Consider the following 17,304-nt stretch of genomic DNA (forward strand, 5'->3'; position numbering starts at 1 on the left):
GCAAATGGCATTATTTTGTTCTTTTTTATGGCTGAGTAGTATTCCATTGTATATGTGTACCACATCTTCTTTATCCATTCATCTGTCGATGGACATTTAGGTTGTTTCCATGATTTGGCTACTGTGAATAGTGCTGCTATGAACATAGGGGTGCATGTATCTTTCTGAATTAGAGTTTTGTCTGGATATATGCCCATGAGTGGGATTGCTGGATCATATGGTAATTCTACTTTTAGTTTTCTGAGGAACTGCCACACTGTTTTCCATAGGGCTGCACCAACTTACATTCCCATCAACAGTGTAGGAGGCTTCCCTTTTCTGCACACCCTCTCCAGCATTTTTTATTCATAGACTTTTTTATTTTTGTGGTACACGGGCCTCTCACTGTTGTGGCCTCTCCCATTGCGGAGCACAGGCTCTGGACGCGCAGGCTCAGCGGCCATGGCTCACTAGTCCAGCCACTCCATGGCATGTGGGATCTTCCCAGACCGGGCCACGAACCCGTGTCCCCTGCATCGGCAGGCGGACTCCCAACCACTCCGCCACCAGGGAAGCCCCATAGACTTTTTAATGGTGGCCATTCTGACTGGCGTGAGGTGGTACCTCATTGTAGTTTTGATTTGCATTTCTCTAAATACTTAGTGATGTTGAGCAATATGACCTTTTTAAAATGCAGATCTAATCCTGTCACCTCCCTGCTAAAACTGCTGTTATATTTTCCCATTATATTTAATGTTTACCAAAATCCCTTCATTGTTTTCTCCCTGCTTTCTTTTCTGACTTGTTTTCACTGTAATGCCCTTTGCACTCTTACGGTTACATCTCATAGGACATTTTTATTTCTTGGAAGTACCAGGCTTCTCTTGTCACAGAGCTTTCCAAGATACTATGTTACCTGTGAGGAATTTTTCCTGCCTCTTTACCCTGATTAATGCATATTCAACCTATAGCTCTCAACTCAGTTATCACTCTAAAAAGGCTTCACTGACACTCATCCAGTTTGCAGGCTAGGTAAAAGTCCCCTATGTAAGTTCTCAAAGCATCTGCCTGTTATTTATCATTAGATTAGTTTCATTGTTCCATGAAGGCAGGAACTATGTCTATTCTTATCTCAGCATTCTATTTCCAGAAACCTTTTACAATGCCTACTAGCTCATAGTAGGCACTGACTATTTATTCAGTGTGTGAAAGACAAAAAAGTCCTTTTTAAGCCTAAACTCTTCATTTGGACTCAGCTTTTTTGATCTTTGTCAATTCAATGGGTTCTTTTCTCTATGTTCTGAATGTGTACACTATATTCAAGGTACAATCTTAGGCATTAAGTATAAAAATATCAATAAAGAGAAGTTCTTGCTTTCCAGGAACTCATACATCAGATTTCTATAATTTAGGGTTGTTCAGTGAACATGGTGGGAACCAGGGAATTTCAATATCTGAGAGATTGGTGTATAGTTCTAAAAATGTAGGTTGAGATCAGATTGTGAAGTCTTGGTTGTCAGACTGAGGAGCTTAACATTTTTCTAGTAGCCAGTAAAAATTGTTCAGTTCTGCTACCAGATAGGATATAGCAGATGGCAGAAAGCCATTACTTCCACTGACACAGCTTAAAAAAATACGTAAATTTTTAAAAATCTCTTTTTAATGGAAGCAAAGAACTAAAATTAGAGAGACAGGGGTGCCCTTCCTAGATGAGCTGAGATGACCAACTGTGTACTTCTCTGGGAGCATTTGTCAGGTCTAGGCCAAGGCTGAAGATTAGGGTAGCATCAGCAGCGGGACCCTCCTAGGGGAAGGGAAACCAGTGGAGCACCTGACACGTAGGCCAGTGTGACCAACTGGAATCTGTAAATACCCCTGATGTGTGGCTGGTTTTCCTTGCGGGATGTCTGCTGAGTGATTAGGGGGCATGGTGGGCTAGAGGACTGGGCTAGAAGAGCCCACAGATATACACCACAGTCTCACTTGGGAGCAGGTGCTTAGGGGAGAAAGTCCCACTAGAATGAAGGCTCTACCACAAACACATCACAGGTCTTGTCCTTGAGAAACTTGTAACTAGAGGAAGACTATGTCTAACTGAAGGTGCCGCTGAATGCCAGCTGCACTCAGTTCCTGACTGGATCAAGGTGACCTGCCCCGTATCCTATCTGCATAACATAGGAAAGAGCAAGCTGTCTTCTGTTCAAAATAACATCGATTTTAGTTTCTATGGTTTTCTTATACATGACATTCGGCATAGAGTAAAACATTATGAGACCTATGAAGAATCAGGAAATATTTAAAGAGGTGATGGTCAAGAAATTTCCAAAATTGTTGAAGGAATCAGGCTTCAGAGTCACGAAGCTCGATGAACCCCAAAATAAACACAAAACCACGTCTGGCAACTGTCGTCAAACTTCTGAGAACCAAGTAAATTCTTAAAAGTTGTAAGAGCAAAAACTACATATTACTGACAAAAGAAAAATTAGAAATGTATTGCACCAGAAACTATGGAAGCCTGAAGTTAATGCAATGACATTTTAAAGTACTGAAAGGAAATTTCAAACCCAGTGAATCCCAGCATTTTATATGTAGTGAAAATACCCTTCCAAAATAATGTAAAACAAAGACGTTGTTAGGGAAAAAAAGCAAAGAATTTCTTAGTAGCAGATACATACTACAAAAAGTACTTAAAGTTCTTCACATTGAAGGAAAATGATTCCCGAGAGAAGCATGAAATGCAGGAAGGAATGAAGCATACAGAAGGGGTAAATAAGTGGGTAATTGTAAAAGGGTATTAATTATATTAGGTGGTTTTATACAAATAAAGTCACAATAATTATATTAGGTGATTTTATACAATATAGAAGTAAAATATAACAATAGCACAAAAAGCAGAAGGATGTAAATGGAATTAAACTGTTGAAACCTTCCAGTGTTTTAGAAGTGGTGAAAACATCAATTTAAGTTTGACTAGGAGAAAAAGATCCCCTAAGAAGTCAAAAATGCATCTTTATTCTAAAAATACAGAAAGTTATCATTAAAATGCTAATGGAGAAAATGCAATAATAAGAATACCCTTTCTTAATCCAAAAGAAGGAAATAAGGGGTAAGGGAACAAAGAAAATATGGGACCAACCAAAAGCAAATAGCAATATAGTCAACTTATAAATGAAGTGACATCAATCCTTACATTAAAAGTAAATGAAATACGTATTACAATTTAAAACTCAAAGTTTTATTACTCAAACATTAAAAAGATAGGAAGATATTATGGAAAACTTATACTGATAATTGTTCTAAAATGGAGCAGTGCCTTGAAAAATACAATTGGCCAAACTGACTCACGAAGGGAAAACCAGAATAGCCTTATATCTGTTAAAGAAATCGAATGTGTAGAATTTAAGGTGTAATTTACAACTAGAGCATAAAGAAAATTGGAGCATTTCTAATTTCTGAGTGGGTTATAGATGGCTAGATAAAAGTATTTCCAACCTAACAGTAAGCAGCCAGATAATATACAAAATCGTAAATATTCGTGAGTCCTTCAGAAAGCTGAGATCACAGGGGAAGTGAAAAACAACAGCAAACCTCTAACCTGAAGGAAGAACAGGAAATTATCCTGGGCCCAACCATTAGAGATCTACATCAAGGAGAGGGACAGACACACTGAGAGAGCCCCACCACTGAGACCCAGGGACACGAGGTTTGCTTAAGATTGAGGCTGGTGGGCTTCCCTGGTGGCGCAGTGCTTAAGAATCCGCCTGACGAGGCAGGGACATGGGTTTGAGCCCTGGTCCGTGAAGATCCCACATGCCGCAGAGCAACTAAGCCCATGCGCCACAGCTACTGAGCCTGCGCTCTAGAGCCCGTGAGCCACAGCTCCTGAGCCCGCGTGCCACAACTACTCTAACCCTTGCGCCTAGAGCCAGTGATCTGCAACAAGAGAAGCCACCGCGAGAAGCCCACGTGGTGCAACAAAGAGTAGCCCCTGCTCGCCGAAACTAAAGCCCGTGCGCAGCAAAGACCCAACATAGCCAAAACTAAAATAAACAAATAAATTTATTAAAAACAAAAAGATTGAGCCTGGACCTGGACAACAGAGGAACACCCCCTCCACACACACACCCACCAGATTGCTGAGCACTGAATAACAAGCAAAAACAGTGTACCATTGGAGAGAAGCAAGGTTACAGAGAGACATTCTCTGAGGTGCAGGTGCAAAGAGAATGCCTAAAGCTGAGGATGGCACAGAAATTAAGAAAACCAGCCCTCCCTCCCCCGCCCCAAAGCACAAGATAATGCCAGAGGAATTTAAAGCTGATGGTACACTGAAGGTAAGCCTAGCAAAAACAAAAGCCAAACCTAGCTCAGCTACTGATTGAGCTGACTTAACCCCCCTCACTAAAGGCCTGGCAAATGAAGATGTATATCCACTTCTGGGCATAAATACTATTTATCCCAGTCCCAACTGTGCTACACACAATATCCAGCTTTCAAATACAAATTATAAATTGCACAAAAAGTAATATTTTATTGAAGCACAGCAATGCCATTCATTTACATATTATCTATGGCTGCTTTCATGCCACAGTGTCAGAACTGAGTAGTTGCAACACAGACCGTATGGCCCACAAAGCCCTAAATATTTATGTAATGAAAATGAAAAAATACAATATTAAAATGTGTGGGATGTATCTAAAGCAATGCTTAGAGGGAAATTTATAGCATTAAATGTTTGCATTAGAAAAGAAGACAGTCTTAAATCAATAACTTAAGGGTCCATCTTATGAAACTAGAAAAATGAGCAAATTAAACCCAAAGCAAAGTAGAAGGAAAGAAATAATGAAGAGCAGCAATCGATGAATCTGTAAACAGAAAAACAATGAGAAAATCGATGAAACCAAAAGCTGAATCTGTTAAAAGATAATAAAGTTGAATAACCCTAACCACGCTGACCACGAAGAAAAACAGACACTAATTACAGATATCAAGAATAAGAATACGGATCTCACTATAGACTCTATAGAACCTTATTTTACATTATTGTTTCTTGTATTTCCTTATTCTTATTTTTGATGATTTCATCAGGTTGCTGTTCATTCCATGTTTGCCTCAAGAACGCAAAAATTAAAATTTAGGAAGTAAAATTGACAGGATGGGAAAACAACTTGAAACAGGGAGAAGGGAGTGAGGGAGAGAAAATTAGCTGGGTGAAACCTTTACCTGAGACACCAAATTCAAAATAGTGTTTTCTTGTTGATGTGTTATTTGGGGGGAATATGAGTCTGAGCAAGATGGTGAATTCAGTTGGGGCATACTAAACTTCAGTTTACCTCTTGTACATCTGTATAGAGGTGTCTAGTAGGAAGATGGATATGTTGGTTTGGATTTGAAGGGCGGTCTGGAGTGGAGATTCAACTTTGGGAGTCATCAGCTTATAGGTAGGGGTAAAACTGTGAGGCACGTTTGATGATGTGTCGATTGAGAAAGAAAGGATGGAGCCCCCTGACTGTATAAAAATTGGCCCCAATTCCATTTGATATTGAAACAATCCTCTATGGCTAATACGAGTTTTTGTTTTTAATGTTTTAAGGGAATTTTTAGAAGATCTATTTTTATTTCCATTTTTTTCTCAAATTTACCTAAGTAATTTTTTGTTTAAATTCCTTTATGCAACAAAGGTTCTCACCTTTAGGTATATTTTTCTGAATTTCACAAATCTTTTCAACTGAAGTAATTCTGAAATGGAATTATGTTTCTGAGAGCCTATCTCCAATAAGAGGAAACAGCATGGGCGTGGAGTATGTTTGGACGCCAGCTGAGTAAGAAATCTCAGCTAGGAAGGGAAGGCTGTGGGTGGATTCACTAGGGATGATGTCTGTGAAAAAATCAGCCTTGCTGTTACTTCAAGTTAAGAATAAGGTTATGCAGCAAAGGTCAAGATCAGATTCCTTAAAGAACTTTCAGTCCACGGACTGGTCCAGGCTGGATACTGGGTGGCACCGCCTGGCAGGAAGATTCACATGTGCTCGACTATTTCTAATCTCAGTGATTTCTCACTGTGCTGTAAAACTGAGGCCAAGAAAACCAAGGAATCATCTGAGAAGTGCTAAGTCATACAAACGTACATACGAAATAATTTAAGAAAACATTTCAGTGTATAAACACTTGTCAAGTAGAGTTATTAGTTATACTTTTGTTCTTAACTATTCCTTAATAGGGATTTGACAGTGCAAGTGTAGCCCTAGTAATAGCTAGGTCTGCCATATTCCTGTTTTTGTTCTGGGCAATTGAGCTGTTTTGGTTTCTGCCCACTGTTGATTATTTCATTTGTGGGTTGCAGGAGAGCTTGCATCTTCCTAGTACATTTATTCTCTACCATTATTCTGTTCTGTTCTAATCATTCATGCATTTAGTCATTGAATGTTTTTGAAAACTTGCTGTATACAAGGCACTGTGTTAAGCATAGAAAATGCACAACTGTGAATAAGACTTGGTCCCTGCTGTTGACAAGATCACAGTCTGGTGGGAATAAAAAGATATTTTATAAATATCTTCTAAAATATATGAACCAGAGAAGAAGGAGCCCAGAGGGGGCAGAAGATAACTCTAGGAGTATTGGGGAAAGCTTTACCGAGGGAATTACATTTGCTCCAGGACTCAGTGGGTAAGTCAGAGTTTGCCTGCAGTGGGGAAGGGCATTCCAAATAAAGTGAACAATGTATGCTAAACCTTGGGGTGATGACAGATCATGGAATGTCCTGGAACCTGTTAGAGGTTCATTATGGCTGGAGCATAGGATGAGCGAGCAACATGAAGCGACAGGAAATGAAGTGACCCCGTTCAGTTCATGAAGAAACATATAGTATTTAGTGGTCAGAACAGTCCATATTGCTAAGATCTGTAAAGAGCGAAGGGGCAGGGAAAAAAATAGTATATGGACCACTGATCCAGACAATCTATTAGCAACTTCAAATCATTAAGAAAAAATTAAAATTAAAGCAGAACAAGTACTCTTTCTCATTCCCTGAATAATTATCTCACCTGTGAGGATACACCTGACCAACTCTGATTCTCCAAGTGGTATTTACATGCAGGTGTTTATGAATATCAAGTGGTATTTACATGCAGGTATAATATTGGGAAGCCATAAGGAACTCACACAGTGTAGTCCTGATGCTTAACTGCATGATCAAAATCCAATATAATGCAGCTTGAGCTTTGTAACCTCCACTGACTTTTTCATACCGTGATAGTGAGATAATAACCATTGTCGGGCAGCAGTAACTAAAGGTCCACTCACTTCCAGTGTGAAAACCTGAAATGAAAAGTCCACGCCTGCATTTTGTTAAGAAGGATCGGGACAGAAAATGAGGGCTTAACATCTGGCAAATTAAGGTTTGCTCGTTTGTCTTTTTTAAAACGTGGTAGATTAAGCATTGAGTCCATCCAGAAAAGTCTGTTCTCATGCAGAGTGAGATAGGATGATTGGATCTCCAAGCACTGTCCAGCTCTACCATTTCACTGAGTTTCAGCCAAGACGAAGGACTTTTCCACCCTCCTCTAGTCTATATAGTTGTCCGCTTATAGGCAGGAAGCTTGACAAGATCATCTGGGATCCTTGCCAGCCCGAAGTCAATCATTTTGCTGTCTCATTCTCTGTGAGTTGCTGTGGTTCTAGAACAGTTTCAGTGTGTTACACAAGCGCATCCTCTTTCTAACTGTTCTACAGAGTCATTGTGGATGGAATGGGGGAAATACAGATACAGAAACCTACAAAGAAATAACAAGGAATATACGGCTGTTCTGTCGCTAATCATCTCAGTTCGGATGTGGAAAGTTCTTCTGTGCTGTATGCAAGTAATGCCCATTGTTGAAACCTGGAGTGCCTGGGTTTTGTTTTGTTTTGAACATTAAACTCTGGAGCAGCAGTTTTCACACTTCATGCAGCAGAATCACCGGGGGGTGGGGTTAAAACACAAATCTCTAGACCCCATTTCCAGAGGTTCCAACACAGCAGGCTTGGGATGGAGTCTGAGAATGTGCATAGTTGACATGTCCCCAGGTTATGCCAGTGCTGCTGACCTGAGGACCATACTTGGAAAACAGCTGCTCTAGAGTTTGCTTTCTAAGAATTGGGAATTAATGAGACAGGGTTTAATCGGCAGTGTTGATAGTATGGAGTTTTCATTTTTAAAGCGCCACCAGCCGGCGAACGAGAGTAATTATCCTTTAAAGGTTGATGTATACCTCGCAATGGCATACCCCCCAATCCTTAGAAACACTTTCAGGAAATTGTCATTGTAAATTAGTGTAAATTGTCCCAGGATGTAGACAAAGTCACTTTAATATTAAAGTGTGCTTTTTTTATGAAGGAACGTTTTTAGGTGGCAAAGTTGTAAGCAATGCTTCCTTGTGTCAGGCTCATGTTCTGGGATTAAAACTAAAATAAGAAAGTTATCCTCCAACTCTGTGCTGTGTGGTTTCTGGTATCTAAGGCTCAAATAAACTAAGGTGAGGAGAAAGAAAATATCAGGGATTGCAACCCAGCATATAGATAACTAAGCATTGATGTAGCCAGTACATCACATCTCTAAATAGAGGAGGTTGGGCCAGTTGATTTTAAAAGCTCCTTGAATGTGCAAGGCTTGATGCTAAGTCCCTCTCCTGGCTGCATTCCCAAGGTAGGGCCTTCAGGCCTTGATTTTCTGTGCCTTGATCCTCCTGGACTGTTCTCTCCTGTGAGCATCAGCTCTTTTCCAGAAAACCTCAGTTCCAAGGTTCTGGTATTGCTGGGAAGAATGGAAGTCTCTCTTGCAGCTCACAGATTTCCCTGTAAGTCCACCCCAGAACAGCTCAGATTCATGGGAGAGCTGGTGCAAGATCCTCAGGGGCCAGAGGACATAGGACAATGACAGCCCTTTCCCAGCCCAAGAGTTCCTATCTTTTCAATTCTCAGGATAGCATTTCAGTGCCCCAAGCACTCCAGGAGCAAATGGAACATTTTATCACCCAAACATGGTCATTCCCAAGTTTTCTTCTACAGAATACATGGTTACCAAACACCAAAATGTTGTTATTCTTTCATATCCTATGCATTGGTGATAAAACAGATTAAAGAAATACGATGTGACCTCTCCCTCCAAGAGCTTACCTGCTAATGGGGTGGAGGAGGGAAACCAACCATGGCAATAGTTCTGCAGTAGAGGAATGTGGCCTTCCCTGACCCCCATATGCTCCTGAGAGACACCTGGGCAACCAGCACCTTTCCCTACCTCAACAGCCAGCACCCTGTAATGGTGGTAATGGTGTCTTCCACCAGTCTATGAGTTGCTTGAAGGCAAGAATGGTTGTTTTCCAACTTCATATTCCCATTGTCCAGCCCAGGCACAAAGTATGTTTCCTGAGTGAGTTCATAAATGAATCTGGTAAAAGTACATGGTTCTTAAAATCCAGGAAAATAAAAGTCTGTGAATGAATTCCTGATTCTTTATGACCTTGTTTTTATTATTCATCTTTTCCATGCAAGTGTTATGCAGGTTTGTTTCAAATTTTGCTTCCAGGAAAAGAGTCAGGTGGTCCCAAGCCCTCGTGTGTTTTGGTCCTGCTTTAACTCATCCAAGGCTGCACTGCAGAGATGTTAGTCCTGCCGTGCCATGTCTTGTTTGCATGAACTTCTGAATTCCTTCTTTTTCAAAGTATCAAAGAGGACTTTATCCTCAATTTCGGTTATAAAACAAAACTATCCTCACAGTCTATATATGGTTGTTGCAAAGCCTCTTTGTAGATACCTCTTTGAATGCATCCATCTGTCCATCCATCCCCTGAGCACCCCCAGGCGGTGGATGTGCAAGTCCCCATGGGGCACCACGAGGGATACGGAGAGAGCCAGGACTCCGCCCCTGTTCTCAAAGAACTCAGCAAAGCTTACTAAATGCAGCACGGTTTACTCAGAGCAAAAGCCTGAACCTAACATAATTTCCTGCTCCCTTTGAATTAAGAGGCACCTGTCATCTTGGCTATTGGAAGAAATATCACCAGACCGGAGCACAGCCATCTCTCCGTCGTGATTGGAGGCATCGTGGAAGCACCCCAGCGACCAAACGTGACCATCCAATGTCCTGTAAAAGGTGAGTGGTCATTTCCAGTGGGAGAGCACAAGGCCAGCCCAGTGTGGCCGGGAGTTGCCAGCTGGCATTTTGGTAGCTCAGACAGCCCTACAAGCTTAAAATCTGATTTTCCAGCACCCAACAGAGTATCTGTCTTTCAAGGGTGAGCTGACACCAGCTCATGAGACCAGTGTGTAAAACAGAATGCAGTTTAATCATTCTCATTGAAGACTCTGAGGACATGTACAGGACCTGCCCTGTACACTGGCATGCTCATATTGGCAAGACCAGGACACCCTGTCCCGGTGGGCAGATCTGCGCAAAAGGCCAGCTTCTAGCAGGTGATTGCTTGGTGAGTGTGGAGTCGGAGCAAGGAGGTTTGTTGGAAATCATTAGCTGTGTCCTCCAGCTGGACAAAGGCTGTGCTAGGCAAGGCCAGGTTGGAGAGTGGGAATGTCAGGGTCCCGTGGCCTAGACTGTCTGTCCTGGACTGTCCTTGGGCGAGCATCACCAGTCTGTGCCTCAGCGGCTCTTTCTGCTTTGTTTAACAATAGCAGCTAAACCTTCTTTCTAACTGACTCATTCTTTCTTTAATAGAAATACCATTTTCAGTCTGACGTTGTCTTAATCTAGGGCCATTCTGTCTCTTTAAGCCATGGATTCTTAAGTCTTACCCCGGGCCCATGCATGCCCCAACTGAGATTAATATTATACGCTGTACACACGTACATTTTATGGGGGCCAGGGGGCCTGTGTGAATAGCTTTGATCAGTTTCTCAGAGAGACTTATAAACTCCTCAAAATTAAGATCTACTATGTTAGGGTGACCTTGCATGTGCCTGTCATTTACTGTACGTTGATTTAATTCTCTGGGGAACTGTATTTGCCTGGTTTCCTAGTTCTAATGGGGTACCTGGAGCTGCAGCCACCTAAGATGAGTCTTGCCGAGGCCAGAGAGCCCAGGGTAACCGGAGGAGCCCTTACGGCTGGTCTCGGTACCAGAGTAAAGGTGCACGTAATGACAGGATCCTAGGACACGGCCATTCAGCTCTAAGGCTCTCCCTCCCTGTCATTGTCAGTTAGTTACTTGCCATGTTTCCTGAGCTGCACCTTGGCTTCACAAGCAGTGGAAAGTTGCTAACGCCCAAGATATTATTTTTCACCCCTTGGAAGTCCCTGCAGTGTTTGGCCTACGCAGACTTTTGAAAAATCTCTCCAGCCTTCCAACTGACTCCACCCACAAATATGTGAGTTTTCTGGCAAAACACACCTACCATCACAGAGCGGGTGGCGTTCTCTGGCTGCAGCAAGGAGAGAAGCAGAACGGAACTCTGTAGTTGCCAAGCCACAAATGTCTAGAGTTTCTACATCTCTGCACCTTCAGAGGATTCTGCAAAATAGACCTGACTTCTATTAAAAGAAACCTCAGCTTTTAACATTATTTCTAAATTTCTTACTTCCCCACAATAGTTTACAATTAGGCTTTTGGGGGGACGAGCCATTGAAAGGACTGTGGTGTATTATTTGCTGTCGTAAGTCAGGGACTGCATTCAGTGGAAACTGTTTTCATGAGTGAAGCCTCCAGCTAAGACCATTAAGCTTGTCTTGGTTTATTCTCCGGCCAGGCCCAGTCAGCGTGTGTGCCCCTCCTTGACTCTTGCAGTCCCTTGGACCCTGTGCTGTGCCCCCTCAGGCCCGCGATGCAGCTCGGTGTTGGCAGTCTTCCTCTGCCTCTTCCTTCCTCCCCCCACCCCCCCTTTCAGCTCGTACTAGGAACGGACCCATTTGGTCTTGCTTTTACCTGGCAGTCATCCCCTATGGCCTACACCCCAGGAACTCATCAGGAGTTCCTTCCTTTTCAAAATAAACACCTCATTTGAGTTATGTGCCATTTTAAATAAGCCTGCAGTGAACTTACTGTGTTTTCTTATGGGCAGATGTCATAGCTAACTTTGCTTTTTATGGAGATTCATCTTTTTAAGTGAAGATGAAGTAATGATGAAGTTGATAAAGGGTTGGAAGGGTTGAAGTTGATAAAGGGTTTTACAGACAGATCCGTCACTAGCTAGTATATGACCATAGGTGAGTTCTGTGTCCGTCCTACTCTCATCTCTAAAATAGGAAATACCCTATATTAGTGGAAGAAGGGACTTGAGTTATCATCTAACTCAGCCCCATTTGATAGAGGAAGGCATTATAACATTTACAGACTTGAATACTGCTTTCCAAAATTACACTTTCATATTGCAAACTGAGATTAGATTATTACTGTCAGTCAGCGGCATGTATCAATTTTTCTTTTATTTTTCAGTTGCCCTTAAAATGTTTTCTACTAATCAGAGTGAGCTTATCTATTCATACCTTTTAGACAGATTCATAGTTCTTTCTTATAGCCAAACATGTTTTATTTAATGTGTGTGGTGTAGATATCAATAGTGATTGTCCCTAGTCACTCTTATATGATATTTCCAATCATGATATTAAGTAATAGAACCTGAGAGTCTGCATTTCTAAGGGTTCAAAATTCTAAGTTATTTGCGAGAGTTATTTGTCTTATTCTTTGCTTTTGGTTTTTGCATTACGCGGGCCTCTCACTGTTGTAGCCTCTCCCATTGCGGAGCACAGGCTCCGGATGCGCAGGCTCAGCGGCCATGGCTCACGGGCCTAGCCGCTCTGCGGCATGTGGGAGCTTCCCGGACCCGGGCACGATCCCGCGTCCCCTGCATCGGCAGGCGGACTCTCAACCACTGTGCCACCAGGGAAGCCCTGTCTTATTGTTTTTTTAAAAATAAGTTTCTTCTAAAAACGAGAGGGATGGGGAGTTTAAACTGCACCCTCTCTGCCACCTTCTGGTAAGACAGGGAAGCTCGTCTGAATAAAATGACCAGTAAATATCAAGAGCTGCGTATTTTATTTTTTCGAGCATTAATGCTTAGCAAGAACATTATTTATCCTATAATTTCGTGTTAGGTGTGTAATGGGTTGCTTGTTTTTCTTATTACTTAAGCTCATTAGAGGTGCAGCTGATCTGAGTCTCTGCTCTAAAGTGTTCTTGTGTGTTGGGCTCCTCTTTCGTCTCCAAGAAACTCTCTTGGCCCACAGGTTGGAATGAGGTTAAGCCAGGAAGATGCTTTGGAAAACAGTTTGGCAATTTCCCTCAAAGTTAAACATTTGACCCAACAATTCCACTCCTAGTTATATACCCAAGACAAATGAAAACATATGTTCACACAAAAACTTGTACCAGAATGCTCATAGCTACTTTATTTTTAACAGCCAAAAAGTGGAAACAACTTAAATATATATCAGCTAATGAATAGATAAAGAAAATGTAGTATATCCATACAATGGGATTTTATTTGGTCATAAAAAGGAATGAAATATTGATACATGCTAAAACATGGATGAATCTTTAAAAATGATGGTGAGTGAAAGAAGCCAGACACAAAAGATCACACAGCGTATGATTACATATCCATGAAATGTCTAGAGCAGGCACATCCATAGAGACCGATTAAAGGCTGCCAGTGGCGAAGAGGAGAGGAAAATGCAGGAGAATGGAGAGTAATGACCAATAGGCAAGCGTTTCTTTTTGCGGTGATGAAAATGTTCTGGAATTAGATAGTACTGATGGTTGCACGACTTTATGAATACACTAAAAAAAAATAAAACACCGAATTGTATACTTTGAGAGGGTGAATTTTATAGTATTTAAATTATATCTGATTAAAATCATAATCATAATACAATATATTAGCATGTAAAGTTAAAACTTACAGTACAATCATATATTTTATTTATGAGTGTATGACTATATGGCAAAAATATACAAACATTCATGGGAAGGACATATACCAATGTCAGGATTGTTGGTACTCCTGGGAGAGAAAAGAAGAAAGCAAAGTTTAGGGACAGAACTTTAGCTGTAGGCGTAATGCTCTATTGCTTAAACAAGAACTAAAGCAAATAAGGCAAATTGCTTTCTAGAAAGGCTAAACTTACTAGTGATATAGATTTAAGCCCTACACCTCTGTCATTTCTGAGTTCCTCATTGATAGGAGAGGATGGGGAAATAAGTAGGTAGAAGGTACAAAGCTGAGTGCACACAGTGTGTGTACAAGCAGATGGTGGGAAGCAAGGGTCTAAGCAGGTAGCAGCAGGGTGCTTGGTGCTCTATGCGATGAATAGAGAGAAGGTAAGCCATTCATACCTAAGAGATGCTGGTCAGTTTCAGAAGAAACATATTACATAAATTTAACAGTATCTTCTTAATCCGGAGAATTTTTTAGGCTTAAGATGCTGTGAAATATGCCTAGAGTTTTGTTGATGTCTAACTGAATTATTAGCTTTCTTTACTGGCTTTAATGATTTCCCTTACAGGGGAGGACTTTGAGAAAATTTTTGTGGTGCAGCAAGATTATATGCTTAAATTCCTGAACACAGCCTCATGTGTCTGACAATTATTTTCCCCCGACAACTACTGGTTGACATTATGCAATGTGGAACTCAGTTGCCATGATTTAACATCTTTAAGTCACAAATCCCTTTGACCACCCCCCATGCCCTGCAGAAAACTCTCTCTCCAGAAAAATACATTTACCCACAACATTTTCCATATAACTTTCAGAATACTTAAAGAGAAACCCTGAGGATAATCTGCTTCCTCTTGTTTTATGAACCGAATATTTTAGTGCTTTTGACCATATTCTAAATTAAAGCTAAGTTATCTTGCTTCATCTCTAGTTTTTGAAATGTATCCCCTCTTCTGTATTATGTTTATCTCTTATTTACACCATATACAATCCTTGAAATAGCTAATATGTTTTAAAGTATTTTTAAAACCTCTTCTGCCACGCAAAAAGCCTACCCCCCTCCCTTGTTTTTCCTACTTCTGCCTATGATACACAAATTTTCCCACCATTCTCCTCTCTGATCTGTATATTCAATCAATCAGTCAATCACAGAAGGTTGGAAATTCCATCCATCTTTCCATCCATTTAGCAAGCATTCACTAAGCATCTACTAAGCCCAATCTAGTTCCTTAGTGTACAGAGATGAATAAGATCTTGTTTTTGCAGATATATAGGCACGGAAACCATGATATAGCAAATGCAAAAGTATAAGTGTTTATGAAGACACACGGAGGAGAGAAGAGTTAAGTCTCCCAGAGGATCGGAGAAGGTTGACAGAAGAGATGACACTATAACCAGGCCACTTGGAACAAAAAGGAAGGCCATTTTTGTTGAAACAGTGTATATGCAAAAGCACAGAAACATGAGAGCTCCTGGCTTATTTGCAAAACCATAAGCAGATCCACATGACTTAAAGCAGAGGGTGTGAGGGAGAGTGGGAAGATGTGGGTTTGGAAGTATACATTGGGACCAGATTGTGAAGGGCTTTTACTGCCACGCTAAAACCCTTGGACTTCCTTTTATTGGAGGCGGGGAGGCAAAAAAAATTTTTTTCCTAATATACCTTATTTATTTATTTATTTATATTTATTTTTTAACATCTTTATTGGAGTATAACTGTTTTACAATAGTGTGTTAGTTTCTCCTTTACAACAAAGTGAATCAGTTATACATATACATATGTTCTCATATCCCTTCCCTCTTGTGTCACCCTCCCTCCCTCCCTCCCTATCCCACCCCTCTAGGTGGTCACAAAGCACAGAGGTGACCTCCCTGTGCTATGCAGCAGCTTCCCACTAGCTATCTAATTTACATTTGATAGTGTATATATGTCCCTGCCATTCTCTCACTTCGTCACATCTTACCCTTCCCCCTTCCCATATCCTCAAGTCCATGCTCTAGTAGGTCTGTGTTTTATTCCCGTTCTATCACTAATCTCTTCATGACATTTTTTTTCTTAGATTCCAAATATATGTGTTAGCATACGGTATTTGTTTTTCTCCTTCTGACTTACTTCACTCTGTATGACAGACTCCAGGTCTATCCACCTCATTACAAATAACTCAGTTTCATTTCTTTTTTTTTTTTTTTTTTTTTTTTTTGCGATACGCGGGCCTCCCACTGTTGTGGCCTCTCCCGTTGCAGAGCACAGGCTCCGGACGCGCAGGCTCAGCGGCCATGGCTCACGGGCCCAGCCGCTCCGCGGCATGTGGGATCCTCCCAGACCGGGGCACGAACCCGTGTCCCCTGCATCGGCAGGCAGATTCTCAACCACTGCGCCACCAGGGAAGCCCCTCATTTCTTTTTATGGCTGAGTAATATTCCATTGTATATATGTGCCACATCTTCTTTATCCATTCATCTGTTGATGGACATTTCGGTTGCTTCCATGTCCTGGCTATTGTCAATAGAGCTGCAGTGAACATTTTGGTACATGACTCTTTTTGAATTATGGTTTGGCTCTGCTGCGTGGCATGTGGGATCTTAGTTCCCTGATCAGGGATCAAATCCACACCCCCTGCATTGGAAGCACAGAGTCTTAACCACTGGACCGCCAAGGAAGTCCCAAGAAATATTTTAAGTAGCGTAATGGTATGACCCAATCTGTGTTTTGTTTTCTTTTTTTACAAGTAATAAATTTTATTAGAAGTTGAGTATCTGTTAATTAACAGGCAGCTATATAACTTACTGTAAAGCCACTACAATTCAAACATTGTAGCATTACTACATGAATGAACATATATACAAATTAAGCAGAAAGGAATATCCACAAATAGTTCTAAGTATGTCTGGGAAGTTTGATCGTGATAAACTGAAGTTATAATCTTTAAAATTGATGCCTAGAAAACTGCACACCCATTTAAAACTAAAGTCTGTACCTCACACTACATACCAAAATAAATTACACCAGTTACACATGTAAGGAGCTTGAAAGTTGCCACTTTATCCTAACAAGATGCGTCTTTTACACCTATTATCTCCCACTCCATGGCTTGTCTTTTCATTATCTTGATAGTGATTTTCACAGAGCAGAAATTTTCTATTTTAATGAAGTTTAGCTTATCAATTCTTTCTTTCATGGATTGTGCCTTTGATGTTATATCTTAAAAATCATTGCCATACCCATGGTCATCTAGGTTTTCTACTATGTTATCTTCTAGGAGTTTTATAGTTTTGTGTTTTACATTTAGGTCTATGGTTCATTTTTTTAAAGTTTTTGAACAATATGGTCATTTTATTTTATTTTTTGACTTGAATTATATATATATATATATTTATACATCAGGTTCTTATTAGTCATCAAT

At 40.8% G+C, this 17,304-nt stretch overlaps 1 long non-coding RNA gene across 1 annotated transcript in view; it reads left to right on the forward strand.

The window, feature by feature from the left end:
* The first annotated feature begins 7,715 nt into the window (after positions 1-7,715).
* The window catches only part of LOC131765011 (uncharacterized), a 39,063-nt gene continuing 29,474 nt past the window's right edge, over positions 7,716-17,304 (forward strand). The window contains exons 1-2 of the long non-coding RNA XR_010835441.1: positions 7,716-7,839; positions 9,981-10,109. This is a non-coding gene — a long non-coding RNA (uncharacterized lncRNA). The remainder of the gene's footprint in view (positions 7,840-9,980; positions 10,110-17,304) is intronic.

Source organism: Kogia breviceps, chromosome 11, assembly GCF_026419965.1.
Source record: "Kogia breviceps isolate mKogBre1 chromosome 11, mKogBre1 haplotype 1, whole genome shotgun sequence".
Lineage (NCBI taxonomy): Eukaryota > Metazoa > Chordata > Mammalia > Artiodactyla > Physeteridae > Kogia > Kogia breviceps.